Raw genomic sequence first — 23,766 nt, forward strand, 5'->3', positions numbered from 1 at the left:
GTCTGGTAACCCCCAGTCCCTCCTGGCCTTGAGATGCCCTGGCTCTCCAAAGAGAGGACAGAGTGCCTGGCATTTGACCAGCACGTCTGCAGGCCCCGGGTCAGAGGTGGGCCAGGCAGGTTTCAACATCTCTCTTATACATATTTACAGAGTAGTCAGCCAGCGATTTCAAATCTTTATCTTTCCCTCACATCGGTCTCCCCGACCCCCATTTCAAAGACTGGGTCACCGAGTCCAAACAATCGACTTGCCCAAGGTCACAGAGCTTGCATATAGCAGAAGTATTCATCCACTTGCCCAGGGGATAATTTACTGAGCACCTACTATGTTCGAGGCACTGTTCTATGTGGAGGATTCAGAGCAAGGAACAGGACAAAGCTGCTGTTCTCTGTGGTCGTGAGTCAGACAAGAAACAGAATGAATGGGTAAATTATACAGTATGTTACATTTAGGCAAAAAAAATAAATAAAGCCAGGGAAGGGGACTGGGAGCATCTGGGGCAGGGCTGTGTTTTCACATTGGGTGGTCAGGGGACTTGCCCTTGAAAACATTTGGGAACAGACTTGAGAGACTAAGGTGGTAGGGCCTGTAGCTATGTGGGGGGGGGGGAGGTGTGCAGGCGGAGGGGACAACAGGACAAAGGTCCTGAGGCAGAAGCAGGGTGAGAGTTTTCATGGACCAGCAGAGGCTGGTGTGGCTGGAGCTGAGCGGCAATGGGGCAAGGGGGAAGAGATGGGGACAGAGAGGTGACAGGAGCCACACCATAGGACCTTGAACACCTTAGTAAGAACTTTGGCTTTTATCGGGGGTAAGATGAGGTGTCTGTGCAGTGTTCGGAGCAGAAGAGGGACATGCTCTCCCTGAGGTCCTCACAGTATCCCCAGCTGCTGTGAAGAGAGTGGACGTGGGGCCAGGGCGGCAGCAGGGAGGCCAGTGAGTCGGCCCTGCGGCCATGCAGGTGGACGAGGACAGGGCCTGGCCAGGGTGGGGGTCATGGAGAGCTGGGAAGGCGTGGGATTCTGTATTTATTTGGGGGGCAGGGCTAACAGGACTAGCTGGTGCATCTGGCCTGGGCCACCAGAATGGTCTGGAGCAGGTTCCCCAGGGGAGGGGGGGAGGGCAGGTCCTTAGGAAGGAACAAACCTGTCCCATCTGACAGGTTCATGAACTTCATGCCAGTGTGCTGGTTTAGACAGCTGCTGAAGAGGCCCCATTTTTATCAGATGGACCGGGAGCAGTGTGCCCTGCCAAGTTACTTTCCCACTCCGAGCCTCAGTTTCCCCTTTTAATAAGCATGTCAGTCCAGGGCAGCCGCCGAGGACCTGATGTGCCTTCCCTCCCTTGTGGTTCCTGTTGTTACCCCAGACGGATGGAGTGAATCCACTCCGTAGATCTCTACCCCGGAGTGCCTTTCTGGGGCGCCCACCAAGTGCCAGGCATTGTTGGGGGCACAGGGGAAACAGCCCCCCCCCAGTCTTCCTGGGCTGGTGTGGTCACTAAGCAATTCCAGTACTGTTACTTTCTGTCCCCACCTCCCAAAACCCTCTACCGCCCAGCTCGTCCTAAGAGCTGGGCCACCATGTGAGACCAAGAGCAAAACACTTGAGAAAATGTTTTTCTTTGTAAGCAAAGAACTTGATGTTTCAGCTGGGGGTGGGGGATCAGCATTATATATATCCAAGTTCCTTTCAACTTTCAGAACATTTTCAAACACACGGTGTGCCCCCCCCCCAAGATGCCAGGGAAGGCAGTAGAAGTCAGATGAAGATCTGGGGTCTCCCTATTTAGGGTCTGGCCAAAGCCCAGGCAGGAAAAAGGCCTGGGGGCAGGAGGTGCGCACTTCATGATCCCCCCCCTCCCCCGCGCTGGCCCTGTGGCCCTACGGGGGCTGGGCTGGGGTCTGCCCAGCAGGGTCTGCAGAGACCAAACCAGTTCCTGCCTTTGATCTGCACGACCTTTGATCTCTGCTGTCTGTGGCTTTCTCTGCCATCTGTCTGTCCATCCATCCTTCTTTACTAGGCTGTGGGAGGCCACCACCAGATGAGGTCATACAGCTTTAGACTCAGATGGGGGCAGACCCACCCACTGTGGGATCCCCTTCACTGGGTGTGGGCTTCCGAGGAGGAACGTCGTGGGTGGGGGGCACATGCTCTCACCCTGTAGCCCCCTCAGCCTCAGTCTCCTGGGCGCTCCAGGCCGGTGTCGCCCCAGCGCCCCCCCCAACCCCCAAGGGCAGTCACCTCCCTTTCTCAGCATCTGGGTGCAGGAGAAGGTGCTGAACTTGTGTCCCTGGGCTGGGAGGAGGCAAGGCCCTGCATTCAGAGGATGGCGGCTGAAAGCAGGGCTGGGGGTGGGGGGATATATGGGGGAAAAGAGGGGGGTTGCAAGGCTGGAAAGGCAGAGAGAGGAGGGACAGAGGGAAGGAAGAGGGGAGGAGGCTGAGGGGTAGGAGATGAGTGGAGGCTACCAGAGCAAATGCAGGGGAGAGGGAAGAAGGGTTGACAGAGCAACAGGAATGAGGGGAGGGGAGGGCACCAAAGAGACCTGGGGAAAGGCACTTGGACTGCCAGGTGGCATCTCCGCGGGCTGGGGAGGGCCTGCCCTTGCTCTGCATTCTCCTCTTCTATCCTGGGTCCAGAGGACACCCCTTGGTTCCTGGCTGTGACCAAGGCCGCCAATTCCCCGCACACGTGGCCTGGCTGGGATCTCGTCACGGCCGTGGGAGCAGCCCAGGGCAGTCACGGGAGCCTTCTTGCCTCTGAGCTCCTACCTCTCAAGCAGCTGCAGCCCAGGGCTCAAGCCCGTCTCCTTGGCCAGGGAGCCACCGAAGGACTGGGGGCCCTGTCCGGTCCTCCGTGTCAATACAGAGGGCCCCCTGAGCCCAGCCCTGACTGACCCTTAGCCGCAGCCACATTCTGACCGTCGACCCCAGGCACAGTATGTGCCCCCTACCCCAACCCCAGCCCTAGACTGACCCCTGCACTCTGGAAGAATGGACTTCTGACCCCAACCACAGTCCCCAGCCGTAGACCAACATCTGGCCCTTGCTATAGATTGACCTGTGACCCCAGCCCCAGCCCCAGCCCGAGCCCGGATGCTGGCAGAGGCACTCTGCCACGCTGGCGACCATCCCATGGACATATGCCACCAGGCCACTGGGGACCATGTAGGAGGAGAGAAGGGACCCAGCTCAGAGCCCTCCCACCCCTGAGGTAAGGAGCACCATCAACCCCGGACATGGCCCACGCTGAGGCCTCAGGTCAGGCGGTGACCAAGGAGGGCCTGTGGCCCCTGACACTTTCCCCAAGCAGAGTTGACTGTCGCTGAGCAGCAGGCCTGCCTGGGCCAGAGCAAGCAAGCCAGACAAACACACAGACATACTCAGAGCCGGACAGACCTACACACCCAGTCGGACCCGCCAGCTCAGCCCTGAGATTCTCGCACACAAAAACATACGTGCAAAGACACACAGATGTAAACCAAAGACGCACAACCAGACACGCACAACCAGACACACACAGACCGGCCCCACCCCTGCCCCTTTGCACTGGGCCACACAGCTCCTCCGGCCCAGGCTCAGGGGCTCCCCAGGGGCCCAAGAATGGGAATGACTACAGCTCCTCGGCTTCCTCTCCTTCCAAGAGGATGTGGAACCTACCCTGAGCCCCAGTGGCTTCCTCTGCCCGCCTCAAAGAGAACTCGGCGAGAGGGCAAGGATGACTCCCTCCCCTAAACTCAGGGCGGTCGCTGATGCCATTTTTCACTGAGAGGGCTCCCATGTCACACAGCAGATGGGAGGGGGTCAGGACGCGCATAAACACAGAGGCTCCCCTAGGTGGAGATACCCGGGCACACACATCCATGTGTGTGCACACTCACAGAACCAGAGACAGACGTGTGCTTATCTGCATTCAAGGAAACGCAGACAGGGACACACACAAATGGGACGGCGTAAGGGCCTCCTCTGTGAAGAATACAGACTCACGCCTGCACACACACCTGGGCAGCAGGCACCTGCCTCCGCACATCCTTTGTTCCTGGACCCCAGAGCCCGAGGGTAACTCTGGGGGGCTCAACCACTCCTCAGCTGACCCCTCCAGCCCCTTCCCAGCTCAACCCAGAGCTCCCTGGGCCTCCGCGCCCCCTCTACCTGGTGGCCCTGGGGAGGCTGCCCCCAGGCCTTCTCTTGGCCTCCAGTTCCCGACCCCAGCCAGCTGAGGACCCCCAAAGTCCCGTCTGATGGACCTGGGTTTGCTACGGCATGCCCTTTATCTTTGGCACTAGTAGGCCAACTCCCTCCCAGTCCTGTCACCTCGGCCTGTCAGCCTCAGAATGCGGCAAGAGACCCAGGCCCAGCTTAGCTTCTCCCAGGCCAAGTGAGTCCCAAGGAACGTTCAAACGGAAAGCCCTTTTCGGGGGTCCCTGAATCTGCAGAGATCCCCTCTGGAAGCAGAGAGAAGAAACTGCTGGTGAAGGAGGAGAGGAGGGGTGGGAGGGATGCTAATTGTGCCGTGTGAATTTTTTACCACATGAATGTATGAGGAGGAGGAGGAGGGGAACTGGGAGGGGGGAGGAGGGAGGGGAGAGAGGAGGAGGGGATTATTGTTCTTGTGCTCTTCCTCCCAGTTTGGCTTCATCCCCACATTCCCAGTGGAACCCAGGTGACTGTGCCACGGGGCAGGGGTGGCGCGCGGAGAGGGTACTCCCTCTGCGAAGCTCCCCCATGGAATCCTCCCAGAAATCTTCTGAGGGAGGTGTCTTGAATGGAAACAGCCTCAGAGAGGAGAAGAGAGAGCACAGGTCTGAGTGACTTCGGGGGAGCACCTGAACCACTGCCTTGGCTCGGGAGCTGTTCTCGTTCACCTGTTACACCCTGGAACCCAGCTCAGGGCGGTCTAGCCTGGGCACAAGTGTGGAGGAAGGGAGTTGAACCCCTGGCTTCAGAAGCCTGCCTGGGCTCTGACTTCCAAGAGAGTTACCAGGTGATGAAGTCACAGCTCCCAACCTCCCCTAAGCCAGGAAAGGCGCTGCCTCTGCCCTCCCCCATGGCAAGCCCAGCCCTGCCACATCTTGGCTGTGTGTCTCTGGGCGGCTTTGCACCCTCTCTGGGTGGAGAGGTGATGCTTCTGCTCCTGCTTCCCTCACGGGGAAGGGGCTGGAGAGGGGCTGGAAAGCAGCCTTCTAAGCTGTAATCTTTCTCCTTAAATTTAGCACAAGGTTTACGGACCGAGACCAGGAGAATCCTCCCAAGCCCAGCCCCCCAGACGAGGCAGCTACAAGGGGCCTTCACTCGACCGACTGACAGGGCCAAGAGCCAAGTTCAACCAACCACTAATAGGATGTCCTTCCAGCCCTGTTTCCATACATTTCTGTGGTGGAGAGGACTGCGGTCAACTTTCTTAGACAATCCATACCACTCCCAAAATGTGTGACAAGAGATTCATACCCAGCTGCTTCGCATTACATTTCTGAGCCCTAGATTTTGTCACCGTTAAAATGGGAGACCGGCAAGGCCTGGGTTGTGCTGAGGATGAATGAAAATCTGTAGGTCAAAGTCACTATGGAGGTTTGCCTCATCACGGACCCTTGACAAATGTTAGTTCTGATGGCGCTGGGATAAGTACCAAGTTTCAATTTCGTGGTGATGGTCTGAACATTTCATTCAGAAATCCTGCTGGGTTCTGCTGCTGGGGCCAAGGCCCGCCCGTGCGTTGTCCCCAGCACTGAATGACCACAGACACATGCTCTGGGCTACTCACCCCCGGATCCCTTTACAACCTCCCAACAGCCAAGTGAGGGCCTGGGAGCCCCGTGCTGCAGACCCAGAAACTGGGGCTCAGAGAGGGAGCTTAGGAGGAGTAGAAGCAACAGGAAGACAGATTTCACCTCCATATAAGGAAGAGTTGCTAACAGGCAGAGCTGCCCAGAAATGGAATGAGCGAGCTGCCCTGGGAGGTGGTGAGCGGCCTGTGGCTGAAGGCGTGCAAGCAGAGAAAGGGGGTCTCTGGGTGGAGAGGGCACACAGGCGGCTCAGACACCAGACGGGGGAGGACCACGGGGATCTCTGGTCCTGTGACTTGACCAAGGCCATGTGAGCAGGAATGGAATTCCAGAAGGTCAGGGCTGGGGGCCACAGAAACGCTCTCCTGCTCCAAGCCTGCCACGTGAACGCCCAGCAGACAGAGCTCGACCGGGTGAGCGAGAGGCCCAGGCCTCTGAACCAACTCCCTGCCCGCCCCCCGGATCACACAGCATTGATTTCTCGAAAAGAAATACCTACTTTTAATTTTAAAAGTTGGAAAGTATACAACAGTAGAAAGGAAAAAAGCCCCGGGGTCCCCCTGACCCGGTGACAGTTATCGTTACTATTTCCTTCCTGGCTTCTCCATGGGTATCCATTTTGGTTAGAAGTCCTGGTGGGCTCTGGGAAAAATGTTTTCTTACTGCGATACAATCCTCATACTGTACAATTCGCCCTGGAAACATGGTTTTTGGTACATTCAGAGAGCTGGACCACTGTCACCATTATTTCATTTCAGAACATTTTCTTGCCCCGCCCCCCAAAGAAACCCATACCCATTAGCAGTCACTCCCCATCCCTGCACCACGCCACGGCCTCTGTCAACCGCTATCTGCTCTCTGTCTTTACGGACAAGTGTACTGGCCTCTTCTCAGCCTGCCTGTGCCTACCCCTGCCCCCTTCAGCCCTTACGGAGGGCAGAGGGAGCCTACCGAAACCTAAATCACATCCATCCCCCGCTCACTTGGAACCCTCCAGGCCTCCTACCTCACACAAGAGTTAAAAACCAAACTTGTACCACAGCCTTCAATCACTGACACAGTCAGACCTCTACCACCTTGACCTCATCCCCTCCCGTTTTCCCCCTCCTCCTTCTGCTCCAGCCACCAGGGCCTCCTTGCAGGCTCCTCAAACACCTCAAACACGGGCCGGCCTCAGGGCCTTTGCACGGGCTGTTCCTTCTACCCACAACATGCTTCTCCTAGATGTCTGCTCTGCTCTTCCCCCCACTAGCCCTGCAGTCCTGCTTTTTCTTCATGACACTTATCATCTGACGCGTCTGTCTTTCTGTCCGCTGTCTTCTCCTCCGCTAACATGGCAGCACCATCGCCTGGTGTCCTGTTTGCACCTAGCATGGAGTCGCCATTCGGTGAATATTTGGGCTGTCTCCAACAAAGCAAGCAACATAAGAGGAACAAATGCAAAAACCAAGCGCCCCACAGAGCAGACGTTAGGAACGAGGCCCTCTGCCTGTGGACATGTGCGGTTTCCACCACACTGCGCCTTTTGTTCATTGAGCCAGGGGAGTTCACATAAAAATCCAAATTCTGGTTTCTCTTGAAAACACAGATCTGGTCATCTAGGGCCGCATGCCTGTGTGACAACTGTCAGGAGGCAGTGAGAGGCGGGGCCCAGGGGTGTCGGGGTCCTGGCTCCGGGGTCTGGGGCTGCCTCTGCCAGGGGGCCCTCCCCAGGTCGGAGGCCGTGAGGTCCTGGGAGGTGAATGGCTTGTGGTGCCTCAGAGCTCCCCTGTGAGCGTCTCCAGGGGCTGCTCCCCAGCGTCTGGGGCCCTGAGTCACCTCAGCCTCATTTCTCACCGGCCTTTAACATCCCAGCCGTGTCAACTGCAGCACCTCCCCAGGCCCCCCAAGCCCTGCCACCCCTTGGCAGCCATTGTGCCCTGTGCTTGCTCTCAATCTCACCCTTAGGGCTGTCTTGGGGCCTCACCTGCCCCCAAAGGCCCATTGAGCTCCCCCCCATCTACACACCTCCCTCTTCTCCCTCCGAGACAGCAGCAGAGGGATGGCACCGCTGATCGCGGCCTCCCCAGCCCTGGCCGTACCCAGTGCACAGTAGGCCCTCGGGAAGCTTGGCTAAAGGACTAGATGACTAGCATTCCTCTGGGCTGGAGGAACGAAGGGATAACACGAGCACCCAGAAGGGTCCAGCTCGGGTCACGCTCCGGCCAGCGTGTGCTTGCTCACGGCCTATTAGGAGCCAGTGTGCAAACACGGAAGCCTTGGGAAGGCCTGCAGTGGGGAGGCTGGTCCGGGGAGAAGGCGGCACGGCCGGAGCCTGGGTGTGCTGCCGCAATTGTGCGTGTGCGTGTGCGTGAGCGGGCGCGTGCCTGTTCGTGCTGATGGAGGAGGGCTCTGCAGCAGGCAGGGTCCGATGCTTTCCTAGGGCCTCAGTCTCCCCACCTGCACGCAGGGCTCCCGTGATCAGCAGCCCCTCTGGCCCCATGGTTCAGTCCTGCCTCCCCACCCTGGGGAGGTTTCAGGGTACTGCAGCCCTGCTTTCTCATCCATCAGGATTTTGCTGCATTCCTGTGAGTCATTCTCCAAACAAACCCCTGCGTGCAAAGGAGAGAAGGGAGCAGGGGAGGGGGAGAGGGGAGGCTGGATGCAAACCCAGCCCCGCCTCCTCCCTCTCGCCTGCTCCCCCTCGATGCCCCCTCCCAGGCACGCTTGCATCCCAGCCCCTGGTCCCAGGAGAGCTCTGGAATAAGAGTCTGGTCAGCTTGTACCATGGACTTGCTGTGTGACCTTGGACAAGACCCTGCCCTCTCTGGGCCTTGGGAGATGATGACCCCGAAGGCTCCACCTACAGGGTGCACAGGCTTCCAAGGCAGACTCTGTCTCAAATGAAGCAGGGTGTGGGGGGATGGTATGCCGTGGGTGTCCTCAAAGCAGCCTCTGCCCACTGCCTTGTCTCAGTTTCCCCACCTCTGAAATGAGAGGGCAAGTCCCCGGTAGGCACAGCGGCTAGGGGACCCATCTGACAGGTGCAGCTGGGCCAGGGGGCCTCAGCATGGGCTGAGCAGCCTGTGCCAACCAATCACAGGGCCCAGGCCAGCCTCCAGCCCCAAAGCTGGCGGGGGGGGGGGGGGGGGGGCTCCCACCGGAAGTCCCAATCTCCTGCACTGAGGCCTCACTGTGCAGGCATTTCCCTGGGGGGGGGGGGGCGGGGGAGGGTCGGGGGGGGCACTGGGCTTCTCTGAGTCACAGAGCCAGGGGCCAGGACTGTAGGAATGTCTCTATGGGCGGACCCCAGCTCTGGCAGTGAGACACTGCTGAAAAAAGGAGGAAAAATCCTCACAGCAGCAGTGAGGAGTAAAATGGCTATGGCCGTGTGCCCGTGTGTGTGCGTGGGCGTGCACGCGTGTGGACACGGTGCGGGGGAGGGAGCTGGTCCGACAGGAGTCTGTGGCCACGCGGCTCAGGTGCTGGGACCTGGCGGTCCAAATCAATAAGGAATGTGTGCAAACAGGTGTGAGGACATGTCTGCATGCGTGGCACGTGAGGGAAGAATGGGGGGGTGTTCAGCGGGTCTCCCCAAAATGCTCTGTCTTGGGGTTAAAGCATCCTCTGGGCTCAGTTTCTTGGTGAAAATCCGGATTCGCAGTCACTCTCACGGCAGCCATCAACTTTGCCAGGTGGGTGTGTGCACCAGCCCGTGTGCCCCTCCTACGTCTGTCTGCGTGTGCCTGTGTGCCCTCAGAGCCCCAGAGTGAGCGCTGGGAGTGGGCATGGCTGAGGGCCGGCTGGCGGTGGAAAGCACATCTGTGTGTGTGTGACAGATTTTGGAGGCTGTGACAAGGGTGTGCATGTCCACGAATGTGATCACAAGTGGCAGGGAGGCGTGGGTGTGTCTGAGCGTGGGTGTGTATCGGCAGTGCCCCAGCGGGCTGGCATCTAGGGATGAGTGTGCGTGCAAGAGGATTTCCGCCTGAAACACCAGCTCCTGGCACTGCCCCCGCCGGTCCCAGCTCTGCCTCCGCCCAGGCTCAGCTGCCTCCTTAGCGCGCGCGTCCTCTCTCGCTCCACGAGAGGCGGGTTTCCAAAGCCCCACGAGCAGCACCCACACGTGCGCACAGCCCCAGCAGAGAGCTCTTATCTGGGGGCCCCCTGAAGGTTCCGAGCAAAGCTCCAGCCGTCTGCTCAGACAAATGCCCTGACACACCTCCCTTGGGACCCGGTATTGGGGTTCAGGGAATCTGGGCAGGGGTTCCACCTTGACCGGGACCCAGCAGGCCTGGAGGCCACACAGGAGGGAGATGAGGGCTGGAGTGAGGCCAGGGACCTAGAAGAGGCTGCTGTGATGAGAAGGATGGTGGGGCTGTGAGCGCCTGGGGGCAGGAGAGGGCGTGCGTGGGAGACAGAGAGGAGCCCGCCCGGAATAGTCGCACAGGACACCGCAGACCTCGCTGCTGGGAGCTCCGAGAGCCCAGGCCGGCTCCCAGCTCTGCCTCTCAGCAGCCTGAGCCACCTACTCAGCCTCAGTCCCCCCTGCCCCCCATGGAACATGGACCCCCATCGTCCCGCCAGGACACAGCAAGGAGCTGGCGCCCTGCAGACTCTTGAGAAACGGTCACTCTGGTTATGGCAGGGCCGTGGTCCCTGGGGTGCTACAAGAGCACGTGGGAAGAGCACGAGGCTGTAGGCTCCTCTCAGGCACTGAGTGGACTTGCCCTAAGTCCCTTCTGCTCACTGGGACTCAGTCTTCCCATCTGTAAAGTGGGGGTGACGGCATGATGCACCCCACCGCACCGGAGTGTAGGAAAGGCCCACGGAGGAGGTCTCTAGGACAAAGCACTTCCTTTGTGCCTGGAGTGAGGGCAGCTGCCTGGGGACCTCACAGGAGGCGTGCAAGGAGATGCGGGAGACAGGGACCCACTCAGCCACCGAGTCCAGATCCCGCCCAGGGAACGCTGGGATTTCACGATTCCATCGTGAGGGAGTCTTTCCACCCAGGCCCCCGGCCTCACCCACGAGAACAGTCCAGAGGGGAGGCCGCCAGAGCCGATTCCTTGCTCGTTTAATCTAGGCTGAGAAGCTGGAGAGAACAAGGGGCTTGCTAAGCCTCCTGCTTCCCAGAGTTCATCAAGGGGTCTCCTGCTGGGGAGGGGGCCAGCCCCCACCCATGCTGCCCCCTCCAGGTCAATTTACACTTGGAGAGGACCCAGAGAGACCCAGGGGCTGAGGAGTCATTACAGGGAAGCAGGTGGGCGGCAGAAGGAGCAGAGGTGGCAGAGGGCCAGGGCCAAGGATGGCAGGGGTGACCCCTGAGAGGCGGTGGCGGGGGGCAGCTTAGCCCCTATGCTTGCAGACTCTGAGGCCTGTGCCAGGCTGTGAGGCCAGACAGATCCAGGTACCTTCTCCCGCTCTCCACACCGTCTGGGCCTGTCAAGTGCCCAGGGAGCCTGTGAACTCCTGAATCCGCTCAGGACTCGCCTCTGCCAGCACCTCCAGTGGCCCCCAGCTCACTCAGAACGAAAGCTGAAGTCCTGGCCGGGCGGGTAGGACTCGCAGGCCCGCTCCCCTCACACCACTCCAGTCACACCAGCCTCTTAGCTGTTTTTGCAACATGCGAAGCACGTTCCTGCCTCAGGCCTTTTGCACGGCCATTCCCTGTGCCCGCAGTGCCCTTCCCCCAGACATCCTCGAGGCTCACATGCCTCCCTCACACATCGCCTGGTTGTGAGGCCTTTCCTGACTCCTGAATTTAAAACTGCAAACAGCTCCCACTTCCTGAGCCTCTTCTCTGCTCTATATTTTCCTCACTGCGTGCACTGCTTTCTAACGCACTCTACCGTCCCGCCTCCCAATAGGAAAGAAGACCCTCCATGGCAGGGGTCTGTGCTCTGCTCACTGATGGACATCCAGAACAGCGCCGGGCACATAGTAGGAATCGATACCATGTGTGGAAGGAAGAGCACACCCGGTTATTCGAGAAAGAAAAGCCTCCACTTGAGTGCTGAAATCTTTAAAAACCTTCCCCCTGTGGGAGTTTCAATTCTTTTTTTCCCCCTGAGACAGTGCAGGGAGGAAACTTGCACCATCCGCTCGCAGCTTAGGCCCCACCCCCAAATCAATGGTTTGCTCTTGACGAGAGCGGTGGTTCTCATTTTTCTTCGGTGTTCAGTCCACTAACCAGCCCACTTCCTGGACAAGCTTGTCTGGATGTTGCTTGGGCACGGGCTCTGCAGTGACCCTCCCAAACGTTCTCTGTCACCATGTGGGGGCCCCATCTAGCCTGCTGCTCCCCCAGGCTGCAGGTGCTGCCCACAAGCGCTCTTCCTGGCCCTGGGCTTCCTTTCCAGACCCCTGTTCGGCTCTCATCCACTTAGATCCTTGGCCTGGCCTCCCTCCCTCCTACTGCTCGTCTTTCTTTTCTTTTCTTTTCTTTTCTTTTCTTTTCTTTTCTTTTCTTTTCTTTCTTGTAATTTTTTTTTTTTAGGATTTTATTTATTTAACAGAGAGAGAGAGAGAGCACGTAAGCAGGGGGAGTGGCAGTCAGAGCCAGAGGCAGAGAGAGAAGCAGACTCCCCGTGGAGCAGGGAGCCCAATGCGGGGCTCGATCCCAGGACCCAGGGATTATGACCTGAACCAAAGGCAGACGCTCAACCAACTGAGCCACGCAGGCGCCCCTGCTCTTTCATTTTACCTATGTTTTGTCCTCATCCTTCAGCCTGGAATACTAGGCCAAAGGCCAAAGGCCAAAATCTCCCTCCAGCCTGGCCAGACCCAACTACCACCCCCTTCTCTCAGCCTTCTCTCAAGCAGGACCCACTGCCTGGAATGCCAGTCCTTCCCTCTGCCCGGCTCTGCAAGTCTGATGCCCGCCTTGCCCCCTTTCAGCATTCCCCAGCTCTGAGCCCCACCGGGGAGGCCGGCCGGGTCCCCTCCCGGCCATGTGCCATCGCTTTGCCGAAGCATCACCAGCAACCCCGGGTCTACGAAACAGGTGCTCGAGAGAGCTTTGCCAAACGAATGAATGAGGTAAAGCAGCAAGAACGGGAATAAATGAGTGAGAGTCCGAGGGCAACGAGTCTAGAAATAGGGCAGCAATTCCGTTCTATTTCTTGGCAGGCCGCCTCTACAGCCCGTGGTTCTCTGGTGCGGACTCCTGGTGTGTGGGGGGGAATCGAATCTGAGTAATCATGATGACGTCAGCCTAGGCCAGGCTACCTTGCTACGACAAGACCCCCAGATCTCAAGGGCTTAAAACAACAGAAGTCTATTTCTCCTTCACACCACACAGCTTCCCCAGCCGGGAGGCTCCCCGCTCACTAAGCGGTCACCACTGTGACCTGTCAGAGGGAGAGAGCCTTCTGGCATGTCGCCCTCAGCAGTGAAGTGCTCAGGCTGGGAGGGACATGTGGGTCATTGGCCAGGCCTGGCCACATGACCCAACCCCACTGCAAGACGACCAGGATGCTGGATCCTTACTTACCACGGGCTTGGGAAGGTGAGGAACGGGAAACTTTGGCCAACAGCTCTAACGATACCTCCAAAAAGACCAACGGCAATAGGAAGAGTGGGGGCCACTGATCGAGCAGTCCCTCTGGCCTGAACGCTGGGCTTAGGACTTGAAGTGGACTTTCACTTAATCCTCATGGAAACCATCCTGCGTTCTGAGGCCACGACCAGGAATACCCCCATTTTCCAGATGAGACAACTGAGGTCCAGCCAGTGAAGCGACTCACCAAGGTCACACGGCTTGTAAGCGGTGACATGGACATCAGGACTCCCATCTGTGATTCCAGGCCCTCGTGCACACCATTGCCCGGCACGGGCTCTTAGCTCCCTCCACGGAGGCTGGCCCTCAGACCAGAGGTCCCCCATGCAGAGGGCCCCTTGGACCATCCCTACCGGACAGAGCCTCCTCACCCTGCCACATCCCATTCCCAGGCTTCTCCAATGCGACAAGCCCTGCAGGTGATGCAGCTAGTCCCAATTTTACGGAGAGAGAAAAAGGCTCAGAGGGAGCAGTGACTGAACCAAGGTCACACTGTTGGGCTGTGCAGGGCTGAGATGAGATCGCAAGTCTCTGTCCCCCGTGCTCTGAGTGTCCCCCAGTGTCTCGACAGCACTGGGTGCCCTAGGGCACCCTCAGTCTCAGACACAGCCCCTCAGAAGTGAAGGTGGTCATGTGCCCTCCACTTTCCTGGCGGGCAGGTCCACTGAGGAAAGGTCCCCGGTTCCTACGCCAGCAAGCCTGTGGCCCTGACCACCTGGGCCACCCTCTGAGGAGCCAGGCTGAGTGGCCAGCACTGGCTGCTCCCTGCTCTCAGGGTCGGTCCCCATAAGGGAGGCCAAAGAGGGACGGAGGGAGGTAAGTCTCTACGCCAAGGCTCCACACCCAGGACTTCTGAAAACAAGGCCTTGGGCCTCCGAAGCCATTTGGGGGTCTGTGAAAGGGTCACGGGACAAAAAATAAAAAGTTCAGTGGAGTGTGAAAATGGACCTACCTGGAATCAGATCCCAGCTCTGCTCTGTGATCTTAACCTCTCTGAGCCTTGGTCTTGTCATCTGTAAAATGGGTTGTGATCAAGATTACAGATGACATAGTCCGTACCTGATGCCTAGTGGGTGCTCAAGACACACTGTGGCTCTTACGATCGTAAATAGTTGGGTTTTTTTGTTTGTTTGTTTTTTTGCCCACCAAGTTCCTCCCCTCCCATTCCAAACCCGAGCCCCAGACCACGATCAATCCTTCCTGAGCTACCGCCCAGGCCCAGTCCCAGAAAGGTTATGGCTAAGACCCTTGTTCTGGCTGCCCCAGGAATGCATTTCCCTCACATAGGCAGCCCCTCCTCCCCAAGATTTTATGCCTAGTAGTTTGGCCAGAACGAGCCCCCACCCTGCACCCAATCCCTGCTTCGCATCCAAACCCCAAGCAGTGCCAGTGACTCACAGGGTGGTCGGCCCTAGCAGCCACCTCCAAGGGCGGCCGTCCTACTAACGTGGACAGGAAGTCGGGGCCTTCCCAGCCTCCTCTGAGCCCACTCTCTGCCAGGAGGCCTGGAGTCTCCAAGTCTCCTTACCCCTTCGCCCCCGTCCCCAGCTCCGGGAGCCTTCCCATTGCCTATGAATCCTACACATCGTTCGCTGTCCCAATCACCCAGTCCGCAAGCACTGACTGAGCGCCGACTCCGTGCGGAGCATTGCCAACCAGCACGAGAGAGGCGCAGCTGAAACGGCATGGCCCCACCTCCCCATGAGCCCAGAGTGTAGCAGAAACAGACGCGTTCACAATGCCCCACAGCCCCGTGGTTACTAACACCGGTTTTGAAGTTGCACAGAACTGGTCTGAGGCCCAACCTTGCCCCCTCCCAGCTGAGAGCCTTTGGACTCTCTATGGCTTCCAGTAACCTCAGTGTCTCTATCTGCAGAATGAGATAGTCACAGAATCTACCCCATGGGTGAGAACAGTTACTGAGGACCAAGACCTTTGTGCAGACCCTGCACACAGTAGGAGCACAACCCTTGTACCTCATTCCTTGCCTTGACCGGGCAAAGGCAGAGTCCCGAGGCATGCCAGAATAGACCTCCCTCCAGGCTTCCACCACCTCATTAATCAGAAAGGACTGTCCACCCGGCTAGGATGCCACCTGACGCCCCTGGCAGCCTGCCCATTCACCTCCATCTTGTCTGCAAGGACATCTGGGGATGGGGACGGAGCATGCCAGGTTCTGGCTGAAGGCCAGGCCTGCTGGGACCCCAGCAAAGCAGAAGAGGCCCACCCAGCAGGCCCCACTGCCACTGAGCTCACACAAGGTCATTGCCAGCACACACACACACACACACACACACACACTGCATGCACACACACTGCACGCACACAGTAGGTCCACAATAAAATCCTAGGTGGAGTGGGGGACGGGCTGAGGCTAAGTTGTGTCCGGAGGTGAGGTGGGTAGTATGAGCTTGCCACCAGAAGGACTGAATTTGATGTCTCAGCAGTAGGGAGCCACTGAAGGTTGCTGGCCAGCAGAGGGACCTCTGCCCACCTCCTCACCCTCTAATAAGCTCGAGGTTTTGTGGTTGTCCCTTACTCCTCCCACCCCCAATATGAGTTAATGTTCTGCCCCAGGCCTTTGCTCCAAATGTTCTTCCCACCTAGAAAACCCTTCCCACAGTCCCTCTGACCAGCTTATCCTCCTTCCAGGTTGAGCTCAGAAGCCTCTCCAGACCTTTCCACTCTGGGCTCAAAGTCCGTTCTCTGCTTCCTGCAAAATGGTTCTTCTTACATTAGAGCACAAGAATTCCTTTCTCAGGCCACCTCGCCTGAGTCCTTGGAGGGCAGAGACCTGATCTGATTCCCCTCTGTGTCCCAGCACTGCCTGACACAGGGCAGGGCAGGGATCAGTGGTTTCCTGAAGGACATCACTTTAGGCTTTCGAATTCTGTCTCTGAGATGGCACAAAGGGCACTTGGGGAAATGATGTCGTTGGTGCAGACCAGAGGGGAAGACAAATTGGGGGGCGGGCAGCAGAAAGGAGGGGGTGGTATGCAGGGGCAGTGGAGAAGGGAGGGGAGAAGAAGGGGGCCATCTTGGAGAAACCACATGACCAGTACACCTGCTCCCTCTCCCGTTTCTCCTTCCCTCTGCAGAGAGGTGAGAGGGAGAGAGGTGCAGGACTGGGCGAGAGACAGGAGGGTGCAGGCGCCTAGGCCGCAGGCCCCTCCCCATGGCTCACCTGGTGGGGTGGAGAGGAGCATAGGCAGGTCCCACAGAGAACACTGAAGTCTCAAGGTGTCCTGACCTTCCTGTCATTCCCTACAGCCACCAGGGTCCGCAGTCTGGGCAGTGGGCTCAGGGCAGCACTGCAGCCCACAACCCGTGCCATCCCCAGGCATGAACAGATGATCAGACCAGATTGACCTCAAGGAACTGTCCGCAGAACACAAAAGGTCACCCCGCATCGTGGGCAGCCCCTTCCCCCAACAGAGGGAGCCCGAGGACAGAGGCTGCCTTGTTGGAGGGGACAGGGATGGATTTCAGGGCGGGTGGGAGAGGTAGGAAAGGGCCCTTTGTTCCAGGCAGCGGAACAGCTTCTGAAAGGCAAGAGAGGTGAGGCAGAGAGAGAGAGAGAGAGGCGTCTGGGGGGGGGGGGCTCTTAGAGGTCACCCTGAACGCCCTCCAGGGCACCTGGCACCCACTGAGCGACCACCGTTCTTGTTGGTGCAGGGCAGTTGGCGCCGGCCGGGTCAGGGGGCTGCGGCCGTCCCGAAGGGCCTTGAATGCCAAGCCAAAGACGGCCCAGGGCTGGGCGGCCGCGGGGCCGCAGGGAGCGCCGAGGCGGCCGGCGGGGCAGGTCTCCGCCGAGGCAGGGCGATAAATTAATTAAATGAACCCGCCACGCCAGCCTCTCCCCACCCCGCGCGGCGCTCCGAGGATGAGCGGGGCCGGGCCGTGGCCGGCGGAGGCAGGCGCGCCCGCCGAGGCCCCGCCGCTCCCTCCCTCCCTCCGTCCCCTCCCCGCCGGGCGCCGTCTTCCAGGTAATTAAGGCCGTCCGGGCGGGCGCGCAGCTGCTTCCGCGGCCGGCCGCGCCTCCGGCCCGGGCAGGTGCAATTAAACCCGCGCGTTCGCGGCCATTAAGCATTAATGCAGCTCATTAGCATAAGAACGAGAAGACGCTTTGATGGCGGCAACCCCGCAGGGGCAGCGGCCGAGCGCCGGAGGGGCGGCGGGTGCGGCCTCCTGAGCCCCGGGCACAGGGCGCCCCGCCAGGGAAGGGGGTTGGAGGCCTGGCCCCAACCCCGCCCCGGTCCCCAAAGTCGCCCCGGTCCCTAGACTTGGTCTTTGGAGGGCTAGAGAGGAGGACCACCGGCCAGGGCAGGGGTCTCTTTTCCAAATGCACAGCTGGGTAAACTGAGGCCTGTAGGTGCCATGGGACTCACAGGGGGTTCCCACTACCCGGGAGCTAGAACCCAGGTCTCAGCCTGTTGATTCACAATAATACCAGTCAACACTTAAGCCCTGTTTCTAAGCACTTAGCAGAAATTCTCTCACTTAACCCCACACGCCCCCCCACCCCAGGAGCTAGTGGGTACTTGTGATCCCCCATTTTACAGAGGAGGGAACTAAGGCTTGGAGAGGGACTTGAACTGACCTCAGGTCCCAGGGCTGGTAAAAAGCCAACGGGAGGATTTGAACCTGGGCAGTCTGGCTGTTGAGGCTGGGCCCATACCCAGGAAACCACACTACCACTGTGACACAGACAGGAGGGGTGACCAGGGAGGGGCGGGGACGGTGGCTAGGTGGAGGCTGTGTCATCCCACCCCAACTGGGTGTCAGACTGTAGCCAGGGCCACCAGTCATGGCCTTGGGGGGAGCAGGTTGTAATAATTCGGAGGAGCGGCAAACTGGAAACTGGGGGTAAAACCACCCAAGGATTACTCACTGGCAATTCAGGTTTTTTCCCCCCAAACACTGGGCGGGCCTTCAAAATGGGTCTGGGCCAGATGTGGCAGGATGGCAACCAGTTTGCCACTTTGATCTAACACCTGGCAATTCATAGGGATTCAGGGAACACTATAGCTGAGCAAGGAACAAGTGAATGCGTGAATACACACCCCCCTCCACCATGTGGGGGGAGTCAGGGACTGACTCTCAGATTTTATCTGTTCCAGGCTTCCTTTGACCCAGGAGGTGGCTCTGTGAGAGCAAAAGGGCTAAGACGAAATGGCAGGTGGGGCCTGAGGCAGCCTTGCTGTGCTGTGGCTCCCGGCATCCCCTGGGGCAGTGCCTTGGGCATTCCAAAGTCAAGGTTATTGCAGAAAGATGTCTTGAGGGCCCTGGTGGGGAAGGCAAAGAGCACAGGCAGAGGAGACACAGGCTGCCCAAGTTCCACTCAGAGGTGATGGAGCTAGAAGGAAACTTCTAGCCCCTGAGGAGCTCAGAGAAGGTAGGCGGTTGCTTGGGACCACACAGCAAAACTCCCCGGACTCATTCAGTCCTAGATGGGCCTTTAGCAGGTGTCCAGAGCAGCCTGCAGCCAAGACACGGGACTCCTCTCTGCACGAGTAGCTCTTGCAATGTATTCTTCAAGCCTCTGTCTTGGCTTGTGATAAATGCGCATTCCCAAACATGAATGTATAATGACACCAATAATTCGATTATTTGATGACTGTCCTTTCCCCCTTGGCCACACATCCCCAGGACAGGGATTACGAACACCCAGATCATGGCTGATTTCAGTCCTGGACCGCAGTAGGCTTGCAAACCTATCTGTCGACCAGATTAAGTATTATAACTGCAAGTAGTCACAACGCCAAAGAAAAATGCATGCCCGAGTGGAGGCTTTCTTGCCTCCCCAAGCCCTCAGACACCTCCCCCCCACCACACACATCCCCTCACAGCCGGCTCACGGATCTGGACAGGCCTCCACGCCTCCACAGGCAGGAGAGGGGCTCGGCCCCCCTCTTCCTAACCCGACCCTGAGGCCAGCCCACCCCCTCAGCTGCCAGGCTGGCCTGCAAAGGTATCTGTCCCAGGGGGCCCTCAGCAGCCTCATTAGGAAAGTAGTGACAGGCACATTAGCTGCTAAGGGGGGGGGGGGCTGAGGGCTGTCACAAGGCTGAGGAAAACCAAATGCCTGCCACCTCCCAGGCCACTGGGCCCCATCTGTGCCAGGGGCTGTGGCCGGGGAAGGGACAGAGACAATGGTCCAAGTACAGAATCGCCCTCTGGGACTCACCCTTGGGTCTCAGGGCCCAGAGCAGAGACCTCCCAGTCATTCCTTGTCAAGCTTGCCGCCTGCCTCCTGGCTGGACTCGACTCACTGAGTGATGCTTGACCAACTCCTGCCTCCTCTGCCTGGGCCATCCCGGCTCCGATGATCTGTGTGAGAGGAACGCAGGGACCTGGGAACCCACTCCCGTGTAACAGAAGAGGAAACAGGCCCAGAGAGGTGCTGCCCCGGAGCAGAATACTAGAGCTGGTGCCGGGCTCTGCATGAAGGTCCAGGTTTGGCTACTAACAGGCTGTGTGGCCTCTGGACCTCAGTTTCCCCATATGTGAAATGCAGGCCTGGACCACAGTGACCCTGGAGTGTCCTCTGACCTCTGAGCCAAGGTCGGGGAAGGCCCATTCTGCTGGAACAGGGTCAGGGATTATCAGTGCCTCCTCAGCCCCCAAAGCCAGTCCTTCCTGGGGCCTGAGGCACAGAGGTCACGGAACTCAGATTTCCCCGGGGCACTGAGCTCCACTCGGCAACCCAGTCAGCGACCACTGCTTCTACCATTGATAAAAAGCAGGTGGGAAAAGTCCTATACCACACTCCACACGCACACAGGAACAGGCCTCCCATCACAGGATATACACACTAACAAGAAAACAGACACTCAGCCACATACACAGGTCCCCTGCCCACAATCGCAGACACACGCACCACACACACACCGAGGAACACAGCTCCCCCACTTCTTACCATTGCACATGAGTGCCCAAGACGTGCTCGGACAAACCAGCCCCCTCGGCTTGTCTCTCCACCCAGACACACACACACACACAGCCACATACATACAACCACACGTCGGTGCCAGTCACAAACACAGACTCCCCCACTAGACGCACAGATCACACACACAGGCCCATACTTAGCAACCCAACACAGACAGACTCATATACGTGCCTGGAAGCGGCAGCCACGGAAGAACCATCACCCCCTCCATGTACAGAACCCCCCCATCAATGGACCCGGCCACATGCTGTCCACACAGGCCCCCCAAGTCCCAGAACACACATAGATACACACCCATTTTGCCACTTGGTTAAATTCCACATGGCAGGCGGTGCCCAGCCCAGCAGAGAAAATCCAGATAAATAAATCATGGTCAGAGCATCAATCTCGGCCCCAACCTGGCTGTCTCCTTGCGGCAGGTAAAGCGAAACGGGTCTTAAATATTTTATAAATGAATAAACCTGTTAAGAGAATATAATTTACAGGGCCATTGGCTGTAGGCTCACAATATCCCTCCCACATCTTTTCATTTTGAAGAGCACATGGTGGTGGCAGGTGGTGGCCACTGGGGCATGATGTCTGTTGCCCCACCCGCTGCCCTTCTGCCAGGGGTGTTATTCCCAGGGAAAGGGGCATTCTGTGATTTTCCGTCCACTAAATCCAGCTGCTGCTCAGAGACAGGGCCCTGCGTTCTCTTGTCTCTTCAGCTTTTTTCCCCCAAGCCTTGGATGCCTTTTAAATGCCAATCCATCCCTGGCAACTGCGATTTTTCCAAGGCCTGTTTCACACAGGGCTTGGATGTGTTAGAACTGAACTGTTCAGGAATGGGGAAGAGAAGCCTGGTAAGTGGGGGCAAGGGCAGCTCGTAGCTGGGCCTGAGGGGCAGCAGGGCCTAGGGAGGCTGTGCCTGGTGCCAGGCCCGCAGGCCCCCAGGGAGAGGCGGACGAGCTTAGGGCAGCAAAAGTGACCCCTAGGATGTAAAGAGGGAACAGAAGATGGGTCTGAGCATAGCTCAGGCAAAGGAGGCTGGACTGAGGCTGAAGTCTGAGCCTTCACTGCAGCCTTAGGCAGCTGGGGCCAATTGAAGCCCCTTGCTGCTGGGCCCTGAATCTCAGCTGGGGCCACAAGTCTTCAGTGTCTCCAAGCAGGCTAGGTGGCCTCCTGGGCCCCCAGCTAGAAGGACCCCCTGGCCCCAGCTGCTTTTATCAGAGGTCAGTGGCAATGAGGAAGGGCTCCTGAGGGTCTGATGGTGGAGAGAGGTTGAACGAAGTCAGAAAGGGATCATCTAGTTTGGCTCTTTTCTGAAGCTCTCACAAGAATGTGGTTCCGGTTCTCTCAAAACTCCCACAGACTCGGGGAAAAACGAGAGTGTTGCACAACATTAAGTGAGAAGAGCAGGATATCAAATGGTACACGCAGGAGGAATGATGGCATGCTTAAACAACAACAAAAAAACCCGTGAACAGGGGGCGAAGTCAAATGTGGCTGCCTTTGGAGACTGGGAGTATGGGTGAATTGTTTTTCTTTTAACTTGTCATATTTTCCAAAAGTCTATAATAAGACTGTCCTCCTTTTATAGTGAGAAAAAAACCCCCACCAAGTGCGTTACAAAACCAAATATATAGAATGGTCCCATATTTTACATTTACTTATCACAGTCTTTATCATATGTTTAGGAAAAAAAACATTGATAGTGGTTATGTAGGGGTAGGGGTTGAAACACGGGATTTTTACTTGTTTAACCGTATATTTAGGTTTTTCTAAATTCAACATAGTAACATAATTTCATTAAAAACAAAATGCTTAGGACTGGGAAGTTCTTTCTGACATCGAGTTTGAGTCCCTCCTGCTGCATCTGAAAGCCCCTTCTCACTCTCCCTGGGTGTGAGTGCACCGTGTGAGCTTGAGAAAGGCCAAGGGACAGTTGCTCAACAGGCAGGCAGCCTCCCTTCCAAGACCTAAAGGCTGGCATTAAATTTTGCTACCTGCCCAAGAGGGTCGGCTTAGTCGGTGCCTCTGAAAAGAGTGGGGGACACAAGGCGGCCCTGGAATGACCGGCCGGGGACTTCAGGCACTAGAAGGAAGGAGGGGTGGAGGAAGGGCTGGGTTGGCAGCAAAGTTCCGGAAGGGGCTGCCCCCAGGGCAGGCGGGGTGCCCAGGCTCGGGAGGTAGGAATGTGTCTCCCGGCCAGACAGCCCAGTGGCTGCCAACTAGGGGAGGCCCCTGCTCCTGGGCTGGAGGGAGGCCGTCTGGGTGGCAGGGTCCAGGCTTGCACGACGTGGTGTAGTGGGAATGCCTTCCTGGCCCCTCCACTCTCTGGTCCTTAGCGGGGAGGTAGGCCCGGCTGGCCCATGGGCAGCACTAGCGAAGGACAGAGTTGGACCCGAGCCTGCTGCTCCGGGACAGCGTGGCCTGGAGGCCTGGCCCTACTTTCAACGACTTCCCTGCCCCGGGAGTGAGGGCTGCAGCTTCCCCGGGATCCTGGCCCCAGGAGGCGCTTCCTGCCGCCCCTGATGTGGGGTTGCGGGGCTCAGCGAGCAGAGTCCGTCCCGAGGCTAATCTGCACAGGATCGGGTCGCAGAGCGGACCTCGAGCCACAGCGCCAGGATTGGAAGCCACTGCCCACAGCCCCGCGTTCCCGGAAAGACACGGGTTCGGCGAGGGGGCGGGGCTTCGGCAGCCCCGCCCAGCGGCCCCGCGGAGCACGCCGGGACGGGGCGCTGCCATGGCGACGGGAGCGGGCCGCCCCGCCCCGCCCCGCCCCCCGCGCGGCCTCCGCGCTGCGAGGCTCCCGACCCCTCCCGGCGTCGCCGGCCCGCCGGCCGGGGCTTGTCAGGCCGGACGCCGCGGAGGAGGCCCCGGCGCGGCCAAGATGGTGGGCGCCGCGGGAGGGGAGCGGAGGGGAGGGCAGGAAGCGCGGGCGTTTGCCCTCTCGCCGCCCCCTCTCGAGGTTGAGGAGAGGAGAGGAAATGGCCCCGGAGGCGATAATCGAGCTGCCAGTGTGTCTGGCCTGACAGCTCCTACCTAAGACTTTCCCCCGAGGCCCGAGGCCTGCCCTGCCCCCAGAGGCGGCCGAGCTGGGGCTGCCCGCGCTAGGATCCAGAATTTGACACCCCCCCCCGCGCCACCCCCACCAGTCGCCTCCTCAACCTCTCCGAAGGAAGCCCCCCCCCCCCCCCCCCCCCCCCCCGTCTTCGTGGCTCTGTCCCTTCCCCCAGCCTAGTGCGCCTCCACCCCCGGGGAAGCGCGCAGCGTTTGGTTCCCCAGGCCCGGGGGCATGAGATGCCAGCCTCTACCCACCTACACCCCAGGCATCTGTTATTGGACAGCAAGAACCTGTTTCCCCTCAGTATGGCTGCCTTCGAAGCCCTCAAAGCTCTGAGCAGCCGTCCCTGCCCTCCCTGGAGACTCGGCTGACAATCCCCGGGGAGACCCTGATCCCCTCTTACCCTGTGTTCTCCCAGCAACAATGGGAGACAAGAGTAGGATGGGC

The 23,766-nt window shown here is 58.6% G+C and overlaps 1 protein-coding gene across 2 annotated transcripts in view; it reads right to left on the minus strand.

Annotated features, from left to right (window-relative positions):
- The window catches only part of RAI1 (retinoic acid induced 1), a 117,622-nt gene that overhangs the window by 83,204 nt on the left and 10,652 nt on the right, over positions 1-23,766 (minus strand). Inside the window, exon 2 of one of the 2 annotated variants that reach the window (XM_087867688.1) lies at positions 14,274-14,334. The exons of the other annotated variant lie outside the window; for it this stretch is intronic. The gene's annotated coding sequence lies outside the window, so the exon portion shown is untranslated. The remainder of the gene's footprint in view (positions 1-14,273; positions 14,335-23,766) is intronic. 2 annotated transcript variants of the gene reach the window in all.

Source organism: Ursus americanus, chromosome 14 (assembly GCF_024610735.1).
Source record: "Ursus americanus isolate L20-20 chromosome 14, mUrsAme1.1.p, whole genome shotgun sequence".
Taxonomy (NCBI): domain Eukaryota; kingdom Metazoa; phylum Chordata; class Mammalia; order Carnivora; family Ursidae; genus Ursus; species Ursus americanus.